Raw genomic sequence first — 17,170 nt, 5'->3', positions numbered from 1 at the left:
GGCACATCAATGCGAGCTGTGGCAAGAAGGTTTGCTGTGTCTGTCAGCGTAGTGTCCAGAGTATGGAGGCGCTACCAGGAAACAGGCCAGTACATCAGGAGATGTGGAGGAGGCCGTAGGAGGGCAACAACCCAGCAGCAGGACCGCTACCTCCGCCTTTGTGCAAGGAGGAGCAGGAGGAACACTGCCAGAGCCCTGCAAAATGACCTCCAGCAGGCCACAAATGTGCATGTGTCTGCTCAAACGGTCAGAAACAGACTCCATGAGGGTGGTATGAGGGCCCGACGTCCACAGGTGGGGGTTGTGCTTACAGCCCAACACCGTGCAGGACGTTTGGCATTTGCCAGAAAACACCAAGATTGGCAAATTCGTCACTGGCGCCCTGTGCTCTTCACAGATGAAAGCAGGTTCACACTCACATGTGACAGACGTGACAGAGTCTGGAGACGCCGTGGAGAACATTCTGCTGCCAGCAACATCCTCCAGCATGACCGGTTTGGCAGTGGGTCAGTCATGGTGTGGGGTGGCATTTCTTTGGGGGGCCGCACAGCCCTCCATGTGCTCGCCAGAGGTAGCCTGACTGCCATTAGGTACCGAGATGAGATCCTCAGACCTCTTGTGAGACCATATGCTGGTGCGGTTGGCCCTGGGTTCCTCCTAATGCAAGACAATGCTACACCTCATGTGGCTGGAGTGTGTCAGCAGTTCCTGCAAGAGGAAGGCATTGATGCTATGGACTGGCCCGCTCGTTCCCCAGACCTGAATCCAATTGAGCACATCTGGGACATCATGTCTCGCTCCATCAACCAACGCCACATTGCACCACAGACTGTCCAGGAGTTGGCGGATGCTTTAGTCCAGGTCTGGGAGGAGATCCCTCAGGAGACCATCCGCCACCTCATCAGGAGCATGCCCAGGCGTTGTAGGGAGGTCATACAGGCACGTGGAGGCCACACACACTACTGAGCCTCATTTTGACATGTTTTAATGACATTACATCAAAGTTGGATCAGACGGTAGTGTGGTTTTCCACTTTAATTTTGAGTGTGACTCCAAATCCAGACCTCCATATGATTTCCATTGATCATTTTTGTGTGATTTTGTTGTCAGCACATTCAACTATGTAAAGAAAAAAGTATTTAATTAGAATATTTAATTCATTCAGATCTAGGATGTGTTATTTTAGTGTTCCCTTTATTTTTTGACCAGTGTATATATATAGGGTATATATACTGAACATATGAAGGCAATATGTTAAGTGTTGGTCCCATGTTTTATGAGCTGAAATAAAAGATCTGAGAAATGTAAAAACATTTGAGCACAAATTTGTTTACATCCCTCTTAGTAAGCATCTCTCCTTTGACAAGATAATCCATCCACCTGATAGGTGTGGCATATCAAGAAGCTGATTAAACATCATGATCATTACACAGGTGCACCTTGTGCTGGGGACAATAAAAGGCTACTCTTTGGTTTGTCACACAACACAACGCCAAAGATGTCTCTGTGAGAGCATGCAATTGGCATGTTGACTGCAGGAATGTTTTGAGGGAGCGTGCAATTGGCATGCTGACTGCAGGAATGTCCATCGAGCACACAGTCATGCAATCTCCATAGACAAACATTGGCAGTAGAATGGCCTTACTCAAGAGCTAAGTGATCTTCAACGTGGCATCGTCAGTTTGTCAAATTTAGAGCTGGCCCTGTCTAGAGCTAGCCCTGTCAACTGTAAGTGCTGTTATAGTGAATTGGAAACGTCTCGGAGCAACAACATCTCAGCCACGAAGTGATGAGCCACACAAGCTCACAGAACGGGACCGCCGAGTGCTGAACCACGTAGCCCGTAAAAATGTAATGTTAATTTCTCGACGATAAGCCACCTCCAACGTCATTTTAGAGAATTTGGCAGTATGTCCAACCGGCCGCTCAACCGCAGACCACATGTAACCACACCAGCCCAGGACCTCCACATCCGGCTTCTTCACCTGCGGGATCATCTGAGACCAGCCACCCGTACAGATGATGAAACTGAGGAGTATTTATGTCTGTAATAAAGCCCTATTGTGGGGTAAAACTAATTCTGATTGGCTGGGCCTGGCTCCCCAGTGGGTGGACTTTTGCCCTTCCAGGCCCACCCAGGGCTGTGCCCCTGCCAAGTCATGTGAAAAACATAGATTAGGGCCTAATGAATGTATTTCAACTGACTGATTTCCTTATATGAACTGTAACTCAGTAAAATCTTTGAAATCGTTGCATGCTGCTAATATATTTTCGTACAGTACATATAATTCAGTGAATCGTGGCATCGTCATGCCGAGTGTGGGCTACCGTATTTGTTGGAATAAATGGTCAGTGTTACACAAGAATAAGTGCCCTCAAATGACCAAAAATACCCTTTCCCGCCCCAAAGTCTGACATTTGTTAATTTATGACCAATTTGAACTGTACCTTTCTCTCCTACCCTTTTACTCATTACTTTAGGAGCCATTAACTCTTCACTCTATTTCCCTCTGCTTGTCTGTCTCCCGAACTCTCCCACATATTTTTATATCAGTTTCTGCGTTAAGTCCTCTCTCTCTGAACTCAATCCCCAGTCTGCCCCTCTGGTTGAGCCCCTCAGCTGCCGGGCCTCTCTCACACTAACCCCCTTGTTTATATCGGGGACACAATTAAGTCCCAGCCAAGTAGGGGACTCCCTGAGAGAGAAGCAAGAGTGCAAGCCTGTGATTCAAATTTCAACAGACCGCTCCACATTACTCTCTCCCTCTCTCCCTCCCTCTCTCCCTCTCTCCCTCCCTTCGCTCCCTCTCTCCCTTCCTTCCTCCCTCTCTCCCTCTACTTTCAGGCAGTTATGTTGACATTTTTCTAATTCTATTTCTGCATGACAATATTGTTGAAATGTATCTGAATTACTCACATTTTCAAAAAGTATTACAACAATCATGACTAAAATGATCTGTTATTTTATTGCAGCAATTGACTATGTTGACTGAATTTTAATTGGACTATAAATAATCTTAAATTTGTTGTTTAATTCTAATTAGCAAAATGAAGTTTACTAAATGTTTGCTACATTGTAAAGTATAGGAAGAAGAACTGGATGCCGGTGGAATGACTGTGAACCACGGTTGTAAGACCGCCAAAGTAATTCCCTCACTTCTCTGTATGATACAGTGGCTTGTTGTTATAAAGAGTGAAATCATGACAGCATTAAATTATAAAATAGTGGTGCCATAAACAAAAATGCGCTGCTTATCAGCATAGTGGTTATGTGACTATAGTTTGCATATTATGTTTCTGCACTATAAAATTCTGATTCAAACTGGATCGTTATATTATCTTCCTAACTTCTTAAAGGACTAGAGTCAGCAGCTCTCCTCTGCAGTTTCTAGGTAATAGTGACTCTGGACACTGCTGGATACGTTTTCCATTTTTTTTTCTTTTTTTCATGAACAAACTGGTGTGAGCTCCGAGTTCACGTTCCCTGCATGTGTGGTCCTTCAGCCCATGGGACCTATCCCAGAATCCCAGACACACACACGTGTGCAGGCAGAAGCAGTAGTGCAATGCAGAGTAGATAAACAGGGCACTTACTGGCCACTGGGCACACTCCTCGCCCAAACAAACCCGAGATAACTACTCTGGGCGAGAATATGCCCTAAATAGATTATCCCAGTCAATACATTTTTGTAGCTGTAGTTAGAGTTATTTTGACACAATTTCTAACCTTGTTAGATCTAAAATGGTTACATTTATTATTTCTTCTCCTGGCCCAAACTGACAAGGATAAGGTTCCCCTTTGAATAAAAATAATCAGCGACTTTCCGATGCCTCAGTGTTAAAAGCAATCTCAATGCAGGTCATATGGGTCAGGTATCCTGACTTCCAAACTGAACATACCAACCTTCCAACTTACTCCTAAAGCGTGCCACTTTTCTTACTGGTCTCACTTTCTTTCACAAGGGAAAACAGGATAGAGGCTCCAGGGATATGTGCAGTGTTGACGGACAGGGGCATAAACAGAGGGGTTTTCCCCGACCTCCCAACACTAGTCTGGGGGAAGATGTACGCCCCCCCCCCCCCACTACGGGCCCTGGAGCAGATAAAATACACCCTACTCCCTTCAACACCAGGTGTGACAGCCATCAGAGGTGGCCCATCGACAGGGGGGAGGGGGAGGGGGAGCGGGGATAGGGTGGAAAAGATGGAAAGGGTGAGGGGGCACGGTTTCTTTTCCTTCTTTCTCTTTCAAGGCTTGGGTACCTACTGTATTCATCCACCCTTTTGAGTATATTTAGAGTCTAATTGAGAACACCTTGTTGAATGATTGCTTGATCATCTGTTTAATCCTAAATAGTACACTAAAACTTGCTGACGCGCTGTTATATCGACCATTCAGATTAGTTAGTTGATCATATGTGTTCCTTCTTCTTTCTTGCTCTAAACGGTAAGACATTGGAGGGGTACAGGGTTTTAGTCTTAGAGATTATTCATTTAAGGAAGTATAGTTTCCGTCTTATTGCTACCTACGGTTACAAATCAACTTCTCTATGTAATGGAATTCACAGGGTTGAGGACATGTTTACCTCTTTTTCCAGGCCCATTAGGCTCCGAGCAGCTATATCATATCTGACACTGGAAAACGGACAGGCTCAATCTGTTTTAGCCATGATCCCTGGCTGGCTGCAGGTATAGGATGGGCCCCTGCCGCCCCACCGTATTGGATTCTGTCTTCTTCCACTGAGAGATATGAGAAAGGATGAGGGCAGTCCTTCATACGCTCCCTGTACTTTAGACAATAAATGTGTTTCTGGTGCTGACATCCCACGGACTAGGCAAATAAATGTGCTCCATGGTGAAAAGTCCACTGCCTGAGGCCAAAACTAAGGTTTTTAGATATCCCTGTAATTAAGGATGGCATTGGTTACCACAAAACTGGAAAGAATAGCCATTTCCTAATTTTCGAAACGTCTGGATGGCTGGATGAGTACGGATGTTGTAACCAGGTGTTACAGAAATAGCATAGCATTCAGTCAACGTAAAATAACTGTGAGTCCTACACGTCTCTATTGTTCCATGCTAAAAGTGAAGAATGACATTCCTGTGCTTTGCAGGCCAGAGCTGTTGTGTTAGCAACAATGCAGAGAGAGAGGCTGCAGTATATGTGCTGGAAAGGTTTGTGTGAAAAGGAAAGCCCAGACCACTAATTTCCTGTATGATCATTTCGCCACAGAGCAGGGGAACGACCAGACCGCTCAGCGACTATTAGAAATCAGTCCATAGTCCCGCGAGCCACCCCTGCCCTGACGCTACAGTACCCTCTCTAGCCCCCCCCCCCCCCCCCCCCCCCCCCCCCCCACTCTCTCCAGCCTGGAGACACAGGCCAGGGGCCCTGGGCCACCAAGGGTTAACATCGCTCAGCCGTGACCAGAAAACATAGTGATATCTTACTCTTCTAGTCGCCCCTCTCACTCGTCACCCTCCCCCCCACACACACACCACACACAGACACACACACACACACAAACAAAGTGGGCATTACATGACCATCTACTCTGGCCTCACCTTTATCTCCACCTCTTTTCATTGGTGGGGGGGATTAGAAAAAGAACAAGCTAGACAGAGGAAGAGAAGAGGAAAGAATGCAGATGCTGAGAGTGTGAGAGAGAGAGAATGAGATAGAGGAGGAAGAGAAGAGAGAGAGGGATTGAGACGGAGGAAGAAAGAGAGAGGGAATGAGACGGAGGAAGAGAAGAGAGAGAGGGAATGAGACGGAGGAAGAGAAGAGAGAGAGGGAATGAGACGGAGGAAGAGAAGAGAGAGAGGGAATGAAACAGTGAGAGGATGAAACAGTTGTAGTGGGAAATAGAGGAAAGGTATATAAAGCATACATTAAAATAGAGGTATGGATTGCTTCAGAAAGTGTATGTATGCATATTCGTGCACGTGGGTATACTAGTCTACATACGTGCATGCATGCATGCATGTGTGTGCATACATAGCTACATATGTGTCTCCAGTGTGGGTCTGCATGGCTCAGAGTGAAAGGGTCCAGTGCTCCCCTGCTCCAGCAGCACATCTGGGCTCTATATCAGGCCTTTAATTAATCCTGAGTGAAGGCCAGGCAGTGACAGGCTGACTGGGCAGGCTCCAGCCCCGGACAGCTACTGATTTATTACAACTGAGCCCCAACCAGCCACGATTTATTTCAGACTGACTGACTGTGGGAGGGGGGAGAGAAGACGAGAGTAGGGGGGGGGGGGGGGGGGGGGGGGGGGGGGGTTGTGGGGCAGGACGGGGCAGGACGGCAAAACACAGAGGCACTGTTGGGTTGGACAGAGGGAAGGGGGGGGGGCAGAGTGACTGAGGGATTGAGTGAATGTGTGAGTAGGTGAGTGAGTAAATAATGAGGAGGCAAAAGAGATGGTTTTGCATTGTCTTGTTGGAAGAGGAAGCTAACCACTATCGCACCTTGCTGAGGCTATTGAATTTGACAAGCACTTGGGAGGTGTAACCAGTAAAAGAAGAGAGAGAGAAGGAGAAAGGAGAGAGAGAGCCAGATAGAGGGTGAGAGAGAGTAGAGACCGAGAGACTGAGAGACCAAGAGAGAGCATGTCAGAGAGAGTGGGAAAGGCTACCTGGGGCGGCAGGTAGGCTAGTGGTTAGAGCGTTGGGCCAGTAACTGAAAGGTTGCTAGATTGAATCCCCAAGCTGACAAGGTAAAAATCTGTTGTTCTGCCCCTGAACAAGGCAGTTAACCTACTGTTCCTAGGCTGTCATTGTAAATAAGAATTTGTTCTTAACTGACTTCCCTAGTTAAGTAAAGGATAAATTAAAGAGACTGAGGGAGATGAGATTGGTGTAGTGAAGCAGAGAGATGTTATAATGAGGTCGGTGTGATTGTGTTCCCTCTTCTCCCCTCCCTTACCAAAGGCTGTCCTGTCAGTCACAGAGACTCCTCAGCTCTTATCTCCCTCTACACACTAAATTCTCTTTGGCTTAATCATGACAGTCATCTGAACTTTGTAAGACACAGGAAAGCACAGCCATACCTCCTTCCCTCCCTCCCCTAGAGATTTTTCCTGGACTGCAACAGGAGTATAGAAAAAAGGTTGCTCCTTTATATTTTCTAACACATGCATCCGAGACCGCCCTCAAAACAAAGATATTTTCTTCTGCCAGGAGTTGTGGAGTGTGTGTGTGTGTTTGTGTGTGTGTGTGTGTCGCCTCCACCTTACATGCAGTGCAGTGGTAAAGAACACTTTAGTTACAGTCCTTTTATGATCTCCCCACATAGTGTGTCCTCGCCATGCCTCCTTCTGATGACAACTGTTTAACAGTCTGTTTACAGCTCTCACACCATCAGATCCAGAGAACAGTCCAGCATCCAATGAAATAGGAATAGAAGATAATTGGAGAAACATTTGACCATTTACTTTAGACTTAGTTGTCACACACTGAAACTCAGAATCCACTAATATATTTTTCTCATAACATCTCATTTTAAAGTATCTAAAACACATTTTACGGACATTTAAAGTTTGAATTATGAGGTTAGTGCAATGTTAAGAGAGTGGCTGTGCCGTTCGTCCATCTTTTCCCATGCAGGGTAGCCATGCAGGCAGCTCTAAACCCAGCAGTCCTTCCTTTGTGATTAATGTGCCTTTTAGCACTTTATCGTCTAGACTTCAATTCCCAGAATAGCCCAGAATGACCCAGAATAACCCAGGGTGCCAAGAGACATATTTGTTGTCTGTTTCTTTTTTTTCTTTTTCTTCTTTTTTTCTTTTTCTTCCTGAAACTAAATGTACACTTTTTGACAATCTTTTTTCTATGTTAGTTTTTTTTTTAAGGACTGTTAGACATTATTGACATTATTTTGATAAACACAATATATTATGGATACTTACTTATAATTTAACCATAAACATATTGTTACATATACCATATATTTTGGGTGATTGACGTGCTGGTGGTCATTGAGGGGTCTAAATCAGCTGGGCAGGGACCAGGGGCCGGGGGGACCGGAGGCCAGGCACCAACAGTGTCCCAGGGAGTCATGGGAAACAGGAAATACCCTTACATATGGCAGCGGCTACCAGACACATTGGGGCCATTCTTGTGAACATTAGTAAAAGTAAAAGTTTTAGTTCAAGTTTAAGCATCACCCAATTAAAATCGTCAGTGTAGTTGCATGTGATCAAAGGCTACATGTTAGCTGTTCCCATTACATAACTTGGCACATTTAGCCCTACGCTAACCTCACCAGGTGGCCATGATTATATCCAGTTCAAATTCCGTATCATTCAATTAAAATGGTTGACGTAGTTGGACGTGAAAGAACACATTTCCATGAGAACATCCTTAACAGCGGTCAAATGGCACTGTCTGTTAATCAAAGTTACTAAAACACACAACATTTCTACACTGGATGATAAGCTCACAGTTTTGTGAGCCTGAATTCTGGTGGTTTTCGCCATTTACTGCAAGTTATAATCACAGTTAGATTTAGTTTTTTCCTTTGAAATGTAGAAATACATTTATTGTGTTAGCTTGCTGTGAAGAGAAGTGCAGCTTCTTGTTGGAGCATCTTGTTGGAGTCCCTACTATAGGCTATACTACATAACATGTGTAGTCCTACATTGACATGTACTGTACAATGTTGTATATGCATTTTATAATCATCTACTTTGTCACATATGAGTTATTTGACTCGTGGACTAGTAGTGCATGGGTCAGCTGTTTGTTCATCCACACCTGCCCGCAATTGCTAATAATCCACCAGCAACCGCCGACTATATGTGATAACCTCAAAATCTGGGGCCTGTACCCGACCCTAACCCCAAGTATAGAAAATGCTCTCTAGGCTAGTCACAGACTGAGGAACACTTTTTTGACAGGGGGTGGAGGATTGTTTGTGTGCATAATTTAGAGAGGTTTCCCTTCATAATTTTCTACATTAGGTAGGCTATTTTGAGATATTGGGACTATAGCATTATTGTCAAAATGTAGTTATTAACATAGCCTGGTTTAGTTCAATGGTCTCTACCTGTATAGTACTCTAAATACCACAATTCATGTTGACAAGTTCAGAAGAATTCAAGAGACAAAGTTTTGACACGATTCAAACCAATGATATTTCGGAACTTTAAAGCCAATTATTTCAGAATCATCTTTTGCAGATGATTCACAGGAGTTTTGTGGCACCTTAATTGGTGAGGACGGGCTCGTGGTATTGGCTTGAGCGGGATCAGTGGAATGGTATCAATACATCGAAAACATGGTTTCCATGGGTTTGATGCCATTCCATTTCTTCCGTTCCAGCCATTATTGTGAGTCGTCCACCCCTAAGCAACCTCCACTGGTATGATAAGTATGTTATGTTTGGTATGGTTGCATTAGACAAACGATTATTTAACCTTTTATCCTAACTCTTAAACTTAACCCTAACCTTAACCCTAACCCTAACCCTAAACCCCTAGCCTAGCTAACATTATCCAGATACCTTAACCCTTAGCCTAGCTAACGTTAGCCAGATAGCTAGAATTCGTAACATATAATATGAATTGTAATAACGTTAGCTAGCTAGCTAACAGTACGTACAAAATTTGAAACACATAATATCTGAAAATGTAGCTAGTTAGACTCATACCTGTATGCACAGATGAATGCTTCTGCCTTTCTGTCACGGTTGCCCTTAGTTTAAAGATGTAATCCTGAGAAAACAGCCATTATGTGTTCTCTCTTCAACTCCCTCTGCATATTTGCAATGAAAATTTTCTGCAGAATTTTCTGCATCTCCTTAGCTATCATACTCTGCTTCCACTGGGCATTCCACTGATTTCAAAACTTGGTCAACTTCTTCTGTGACAACAATGCTATTGATCGACATTTCTTCCTCATCTCTGTCATCAGTGAAGGTGCATTGGTGGTTTAGTGGTAGAATTCTTGCCTGCCAAGCGGGAGGCCAGGATTTGATTCCCGGCCAATGCATGTTCCATTTGGGGTGGCAGGTAGTCTAGTGGTTAGAGTGTTGGGCCAGTAGCCAACAGGTTTCTGGATCAAATCCCTGAGCTGATAAGGTAAAAATCTGTCATTCTGCCCCTGAACAAGGCAATTAACCCACTGTTCCCCAGTAGGCTGTCATTGTAAATAAGATTTTTTCTTAACTGACTTGCCTAGTAAAATAAAGGTTAAAATAAATAAATGTCTGGTTCAATGAAAAATATTTTTACCTAAATCAGGGATTTCTTCATCTTCTGACTCATTTTCCGGGAGAATCAACAGAGAACAATTGTACTCCAGAAAGTGGAGAGCAGTAGCAACACTTTTAAAGTTCTTTATGATATCTTTCAAAAAAGCAAATCATTACTTGTTGGAAGGTTCATGTCTTTTTCCGCTGTTAAACTAATAAATGTTTACCTCTACTTTTTTATTTAATTAACTAGTCAAGTCAGTTAAGAACAAATTCATATTTTCAATGACAGAACGACAGATTTTTACCTTGTCAGCTCGGGGATTCAATCTTGCCACCTTTCGGTTACTAGTCCAACGCTCTAACTGCTAGGCTACCTGCCATCCCCTGTTAAGTAGGTTATTGTTTATTGTTTTCTCTTTATTCAACATGCCCAGCACTCACCCACGCTCCCTTCATCCACACAATATTTCATGACCCTACCTGCCTACCTGTTATCCACAGGCTAACCACCTTAGTGCATCACGCCACCAATTAGCGATAGCAGTAAAGGTCTTTGCAGATTGTACATCGAATTCAGTCTTTTACTATTATGACGTCACACTGTGCAATGTCACCAAATAAAAATATTGATGTCATCCTGGCCAGATTGTACGATTGTTTCAGTTCTGTCTTCACATTCTGCGATTGGCATGTCAGCCAGCGTAGGCTACGTCACGCAGCAGTGTATTTGATCTGTGCATGTGCCAGCATGCCTTTCTCTCTGTGCTTATGTGCAAGTGAAGTGAGTTTGGAAAAACTGAAAGTATGCAGCTTAGAAATACTTTTCACATACAAACTGTACATATAGGCTTCCCCAAAATAACATGGTCGCTAGTGGCAGAAGGTTTATTTTGATTGGCGATGTTGTGCATTTATCAAAATCAGATATTTATCAAAACCTGATTTCAGTTATGTCATGTAAACAAGATTATTAGGGAAATCGTTCTTCTTGCAGAGCATGTAAACGTTTAAATCGAACTATTATATTAATCTGACTATTCACAATAGTGGTATTATTGTGTTAATACTTGTGTTAATACTTATTGTGTTCCAATTAGTCAGTCAGAGGGATGGACTCGTAAAACCAGCCACACACACCAAAACAATCAGACACTGACAGAACTTTGTCGGAGCCTACGATCGCACATAGTGGTAATTAATTGACAGACCCTGTCACACTGAACGAGCCAAGACCTCCGACAATCTTTTATGACCTAAGAATTTGCCCTTGACGTGGAAATGTTGTCCTTAAGGGGTAAATTACAGCTATTTGACAAGACCAGTAGCATCTTGTCACGTTCCTGACCTGTTTTCTGTTGTTTTGTATGTGTTTAGTTGGTCAGGGCGTGAGTTGGGGTGGGCATTCTATGTGTTGTGTTTCTATGTTGGGTTTATGTGTTGCCTGATATGGTTCTCAATTAGAGGCAGGTGTTTGACGTTTCCTCTGATTGAGAACCATATTAAGGTAGGCTGTTCTCACTGTTTGTTTGTGGGTGATTGTCTTCCGTGTCTGTGTATGTCGCACCACACGGGACTGTTTCGTTTTCGTTTGTGTATGTAGTCTGTTCCTGTTTGTGCGTTCTTCGTGTGTATGTAAGTTCACATGGTCAGGTCTGTCTACGTCGTTTTGTTGTTTTGAGTTTATTCAAGTGTTCATCGTGTTTCGTCTTGTTAAAATAAATCATTATGAATTCAACCTACGCTGCATTTTGGTCCGACCCTTACTCCTCCTCCTCGTCCGAGGAGGAGGCATTAGACGAGCGTTACACATCTTTTTCTTTTTACAATGTACGAAATACAAATATAAAACTTGTATAATCCTACATCTTTATTGATGTGAAAGCACACAAATGTGCGTGAAAGGGATAGACAAAAATGTGGGATTTTGTCATAGATGAGAAAATCAAATCAAATTGTATTAGTTAGTTAGTTCCTTTTGTCCAGGTGGGAGAGGGCAGTGTGGAGTGCAAAAGAGATCATCTGTGGATCTGTTAGGGCGGTATGCAAATTGGAGGGGGTCTAGGGTTTCTGGGATGATGGTGTTTATGTGAGCCATGACCAGCCTTTCAAAGCACTTCATGGCTACAGATGTGAGTGCTACGGGTCGGTAGTCATTTAGGCAGATTACCTTAGTGTTCTTGAGAACATGGACTATGGTGGCCTGCTAAAAACATGTTGGTATTACAGACTCGGACAGGGAGAGGTAGAAAATGTCAGTGAAGACACTTACCAGTTGGTCAGCGCATGCTCGTAGTACACGTCCTGGTAATCCGTCTGGCCCTGCGGCCTTGTGAATGTTGATCTGTTTTGTAGGTCTTACTCACATTGGCTGCGGAGAGCGGAATCACACAGTCGTCCGGAACAGCTGGCGCTCTCATGCATGTTTCAGTGTAATTTGAATCAAAGCGAGCATAGAAGTAGTTTAGTTCGTCTGGTAGGCTCATGTCACTGGGCAGCTCTCAGCTGTGCTTCCCTTTGTAGTTTGTAATGGTTTGCAAGCCCTGCCATATCCGACGAGCGTCGGAGCCGGTGTAATATTCGACCTTAGTCCTGTATTGATGCTTTGCCTGTTTGATGGTTCGTCTCAGGGCATAGCGGGATTTCTTATAGAGAAAAAGCGGCAGCTCTAGCCTTTAGCGCAGTGTGGATGTTGCCTGTAATTCATGTCTTCAACCATGTCTGGTTGGGGTATGCACGTACGGTCACTGTGGGGACGACGTCATCGAAGCCAATGACTGATGTGGTGTACTCCTCAATGCCATCGAAAACAAGCTTTGTCTAACGTAACGTTAGTAAGTAGTCTAGTCAAGGATGCGATAATCATGCAATAATGGCACTCGACACTTGAGACAGACCAAGTGAAGTGGAACGAAAGTAAACCTTGAATTTGGATGTTTTAGTATGTCCCTCTGGTGGCCAAGTTGACCTATTTAAAAAAATGCAATTTGTTTGTGCACAAAATGTTTAAGATCTTTGATAGGCTGATGCAGAATTTATTACAGGAAATGATCAGGTTAGCATAGGGCTAAATGTGCCAGGTTATGTAATGGGAAAACCTAACAGCTTAAAACTACTGAAATTATTTTAATTGGCTGATGCTTAAAATTAACTAAAACTAACGTTTTTCAAATATTAGCAAGTATGGTCTATTCTGTGTCTGGAACACTGCTCCGACATTCTCAACAGACCAGATCTGACTAAAGGACATGGCTTGTGTTTTCAGAGGCTGAGGCTGACACTCTCTTTCTAAGACAAGAAAATATGTATGATTGCTGTGACTTTACAGAATAGAGGGTGAATCAGAAAGGAAGGGAGAGAGTGAAAGTGCAGGAGGAAGAGAGAGACTAAGAAAATGCAAACACGGTGGACACATCTAAAGTGCTGCTTCATAAATTCATTCTGGTAGTGGCCGGGGTTCAATTTCTAGGTCCTGAGAGATCCCAGCCAGCAGTGGCTGCCAAAGGGGAAACAGAGTGGAGAAATTTAGCAGCCCGTCCAAGGCTGGAGGCTAGAATCATGAGCCTGCTCTGTTTTTGAGGTAAGTCAAGGCTGGGCCTCAGTTATAGCATGGTGGACTCCATAGCTACACCCTCCTTTCTCCTTCCCTCTCACAGGCCTGAGACGGATACTTTCAACACCCCCATGGGAAAAGGAGAATTCACCCCACCACCCCCCAAATAACATATTTTAAGTAAGAGCTCTTTTCATAGAATGATAATTACTAATATCGCCAGGAATGTGCCGTTTTATAAATAGAGAGCCCAAAAGGAGTGAGGAAATATTTGTTTTTCTCTGTTTTTCTTTAATCTTACACTTCGGTTCCAGATAGCTAGTCTTGTTTATATTGTAGCTAGGGTTTTATTGCGATTTGCTTTGGGACCGAGGTACCCAGAATGCTCTCAGCAAGTGGAGACTTACTAACTCTTTTAGGGACTTTAGGTGATCCACTTTAAGGGTTTTACCTGGACCCTCTAATAGTGTTGGGAGTCAAATGTGTGAGGAATGTGTTGTCAGCAGGCCTCTGCAATTGTGCAAAATTGTTACATTACATCAAACTTCCTTAAACTCAGACCGGCGCCCCTTCAATGCTTGACCATCATCATCATCATCATTAAGATCATCATCATCATCATATCCATCGTCAGCACTTTCATATTTAGAGTACTACGTTTTCTCTTCATATGGGAACAGTCAGTATAAATGGTTATGTGTTTTCTCCTTCTCCTCTCGCAATTATTGCGTGGATCCTATTTCTGTGTAGGTCATTTTTACATGCTTTAGGAATCATATAAATCACATTTAAAAGTCATATACACCTCATTATACCCCTGAAATATAATTCAGCCACTGGAGAATATTCAGACCTCGTTTGTGGTGTAAACATGTCTTTACTTATCCAGATTAACTCCACGTCTCAAGTTACCCCCATTTCTCCCAATGCCCCTCAACACTACATTGCCTTTATGAAAAGCCAATCCAGCCTCCCCAAGTAACTGGTGGTCCTGCTATATTTTTTCTTAATTAGACTGTTTAAATTCATTAACTTCTAATGCATTCATGCTCAAATTACAGCAATTAAAAAATGTTCTATATGCGTGTATGTTACAGTGGAGGGAGTGTGTGTGTACAGTGGGGCAAAAAAGTATTTAGTCAGCCACCAATTGTGCAAGTTCTCGCACTTAAAAAGATGAGAGAGGCCTGTAATTTTCATCATAGGTACACGTCTACTATGACAGACAAAATGAGAAAAAAAATCCAGAAAATCACATTGTAGGATTTTTTATGAATTTATTTGCTAATTATGGTGGAAAATAAGTATTTGGTCAATAACAAAAGTTTATCTCAATACTTTGTTATATACCCTTTGTTGGCAATGACGGAGGTCAAACGTTTTTTGTAAGTCTTCACAAGGTTTTCACACACTGTTGCTGGTATTTTGGCCCATTCCTCCATGCAGATCTCCTCTAGAGCAGTGATGTTTTGGGGCTGTTGCTGGGCAACACGGACTTTCAACTCCCTCCAAAGATTTTCTATGGGGTTGAGATCTGGAGACTGGCTAGGCCACTCCAGGACCTTGAAATGCTTCTTACGAAGCCACTCCTTCATTGCCCGGGCGGTGTGTTTGGGATCATTGTCATGCTGAAAGAGCCAGCCACGTTTCATCTTCAATGCCCTTGCTGATGGAAGGAGGTTTTCACTCAAAATCTCACGATACATGGCCCCATTCATTCTTTCCTTTACACGGATCAGTCGTCCTGGTCCCTTTGCAGAAAAACAGCCGCAAAGCATGATGTTTCCACCCCCATGCTTCACAGTAGGTATGGTGTTCTTTGGATGCAACTCAGCATTCTTTGTCCTCCAAACACGACGAGTTGAGTTTTTACCAAAAAGTTCTATTTTGGTTTCATCTGACCATAGGACATTCTCCCAATCTTCTTCTGGATCATCCAAATGCTCTCCAGCAAACTTCAGACGGGCCTGGACATGTACTGGCTTAAGCAGGGGGACACGTCTGGCACTGCAGGATTTGAGTCCCTGGCGGCGTAGTGTGTTACTGATGGTAGGCTTTGTTACGTTGGTCCCAGCTCTCTGCAGGTCATTCACTAGGTCCCCCCGTGTGGTTCTGGGATTTTTGCTCACCGTTCTTGTGATAATTTTGACCCCACGGGGTGAGATCTTGCGTGGAGCCCCAGATCGAGGGAGATTATCAGTGGTCTTGTATGTCTTCCATTTCCTAATAATTGCTCCCACAGTTGATTTCTTCAAACCAAGCTGCTTACCTATTGCAGATTCAGTCTTCCCAGCCTGGTGCAGGTCTACAATTTTGTTTCTGGTGTCCTTTGACAGCTCTTTGGTCTTGGCCATAGTGGAGTTTGGAGTGTGACTGTTTGAGGTTGTGGACAGGTGTCTTTTATACTGATAACAAGTTCAAACAGGTGCCATTAATACAGGTGACGAGTGGAGGACAGAGGAGCCTCTTAAAGAAGAAGTTACAGGTCTGTGAGAGCCAGAAATCTTGCTTGTTTGTAGGTGACCAAATACTTGTTTTCCACCATAATTTGCAAATAAATTCATAAAAAATCCTACAATGTGATTTTTCTGGATTTCTTTTCTCATTTTGTCTGTCATAGTTGAAGTGTACCTATGATGAAAATGACAGGCCTCTCTCATCTTTTTAAGTGGGAGAACTTGCACAATTGGTGTCTGACTAAATACTTTTTTGCCCCACTGTGTGTGTTTGTGTGTGTGTGTGTGTGTGTGTGTGTGTGTGTGTGTGTGTGTGTGTGTGTGTGTGTGTGTGTGTGTGTGTGTGTGTGTGTGTGTGTGTGTGTGTGTGTGTGTGTGTGTGTGTGTGTGTGTGTGTGTGTGTGTGCTTCTGTGTGTGTGCATGCACGTATGCATGGGCGTGTTTGCATGTGTATGTGTGTGTTTGTGTTTGTGTGTGTGTGCTGCATGGGCATCTGGTGGGGAGGTGGGAGCTCAAGGCCACAGGCAGGCAGGCAGGCAAGCAGTGAGAGCCATCCTGTCCATCACGCCGGTTATTAGGGAGACCACCGGTGAACCAGGGCCATTTGGTGGGCTTAATAACAACAGGGATGTGAGAGCTGGGGCACAGGAAGAAGGGCCAGACAGGCCGATGCTGAGAAAGCACTTTTCACTCAGTCAGTCAGTCAGTGAGGTAGGGTAAGAGAGGCCCTCTCTGTAAAAACCAATGACAGCTCCTATTTAGCCTCTGAATTGAAAAACTCCTATGGCTAACTTCCAGATGACATGCCCAACTCAATACAATCACTTCTTTAGGATATTAATAACACTAACAAAACAAGTAATGCCACATTTTCTGTACTAAAATGATGCTGCATATTATTTATTATAATAATAGTAAATAATACAAATACAAGTAGTATTACTACTACTACTACTGCTACTACT

General features: G+C 43.6%; 1 non-coding gene across 1 annotated transcript; it reads left to right on the top strand.

Moving 5' to 3' along the window:
* Nucleotides 1–9,922: 9,922 nt before the first annotated feature.
* Nucleotides 9,923–9,993, top strand: trnag-gcc (transfer RNA glycine (anticodon GCC)). The gene has a single exon. It is a non-coding gene; the product is annotated as a tRNA-Gly (tRNA).
* Nucleotides 9,994–17,170: the final 7,177 nt, after the last annotated feature.

This window comes from Salvelinus fontinalis, chromosome 17 (genome assembly GCF_029448725.1).
Source record: "Salvelinus fontinalis isolate EN_2023a chromosome 17, ASM2944872v1, whole genome shotgun sequence".
NCBI lineage: Eukaryota > Metazoa > Chordata > Actinopteri > Salmoniformes > Salmonidae > Salvelinus > Salvelinus fontinalis.
Note: the sequence above shows the minus strand (reverse complement) of the source record. Positions and strands in the feature narration are given on the sequence as shown.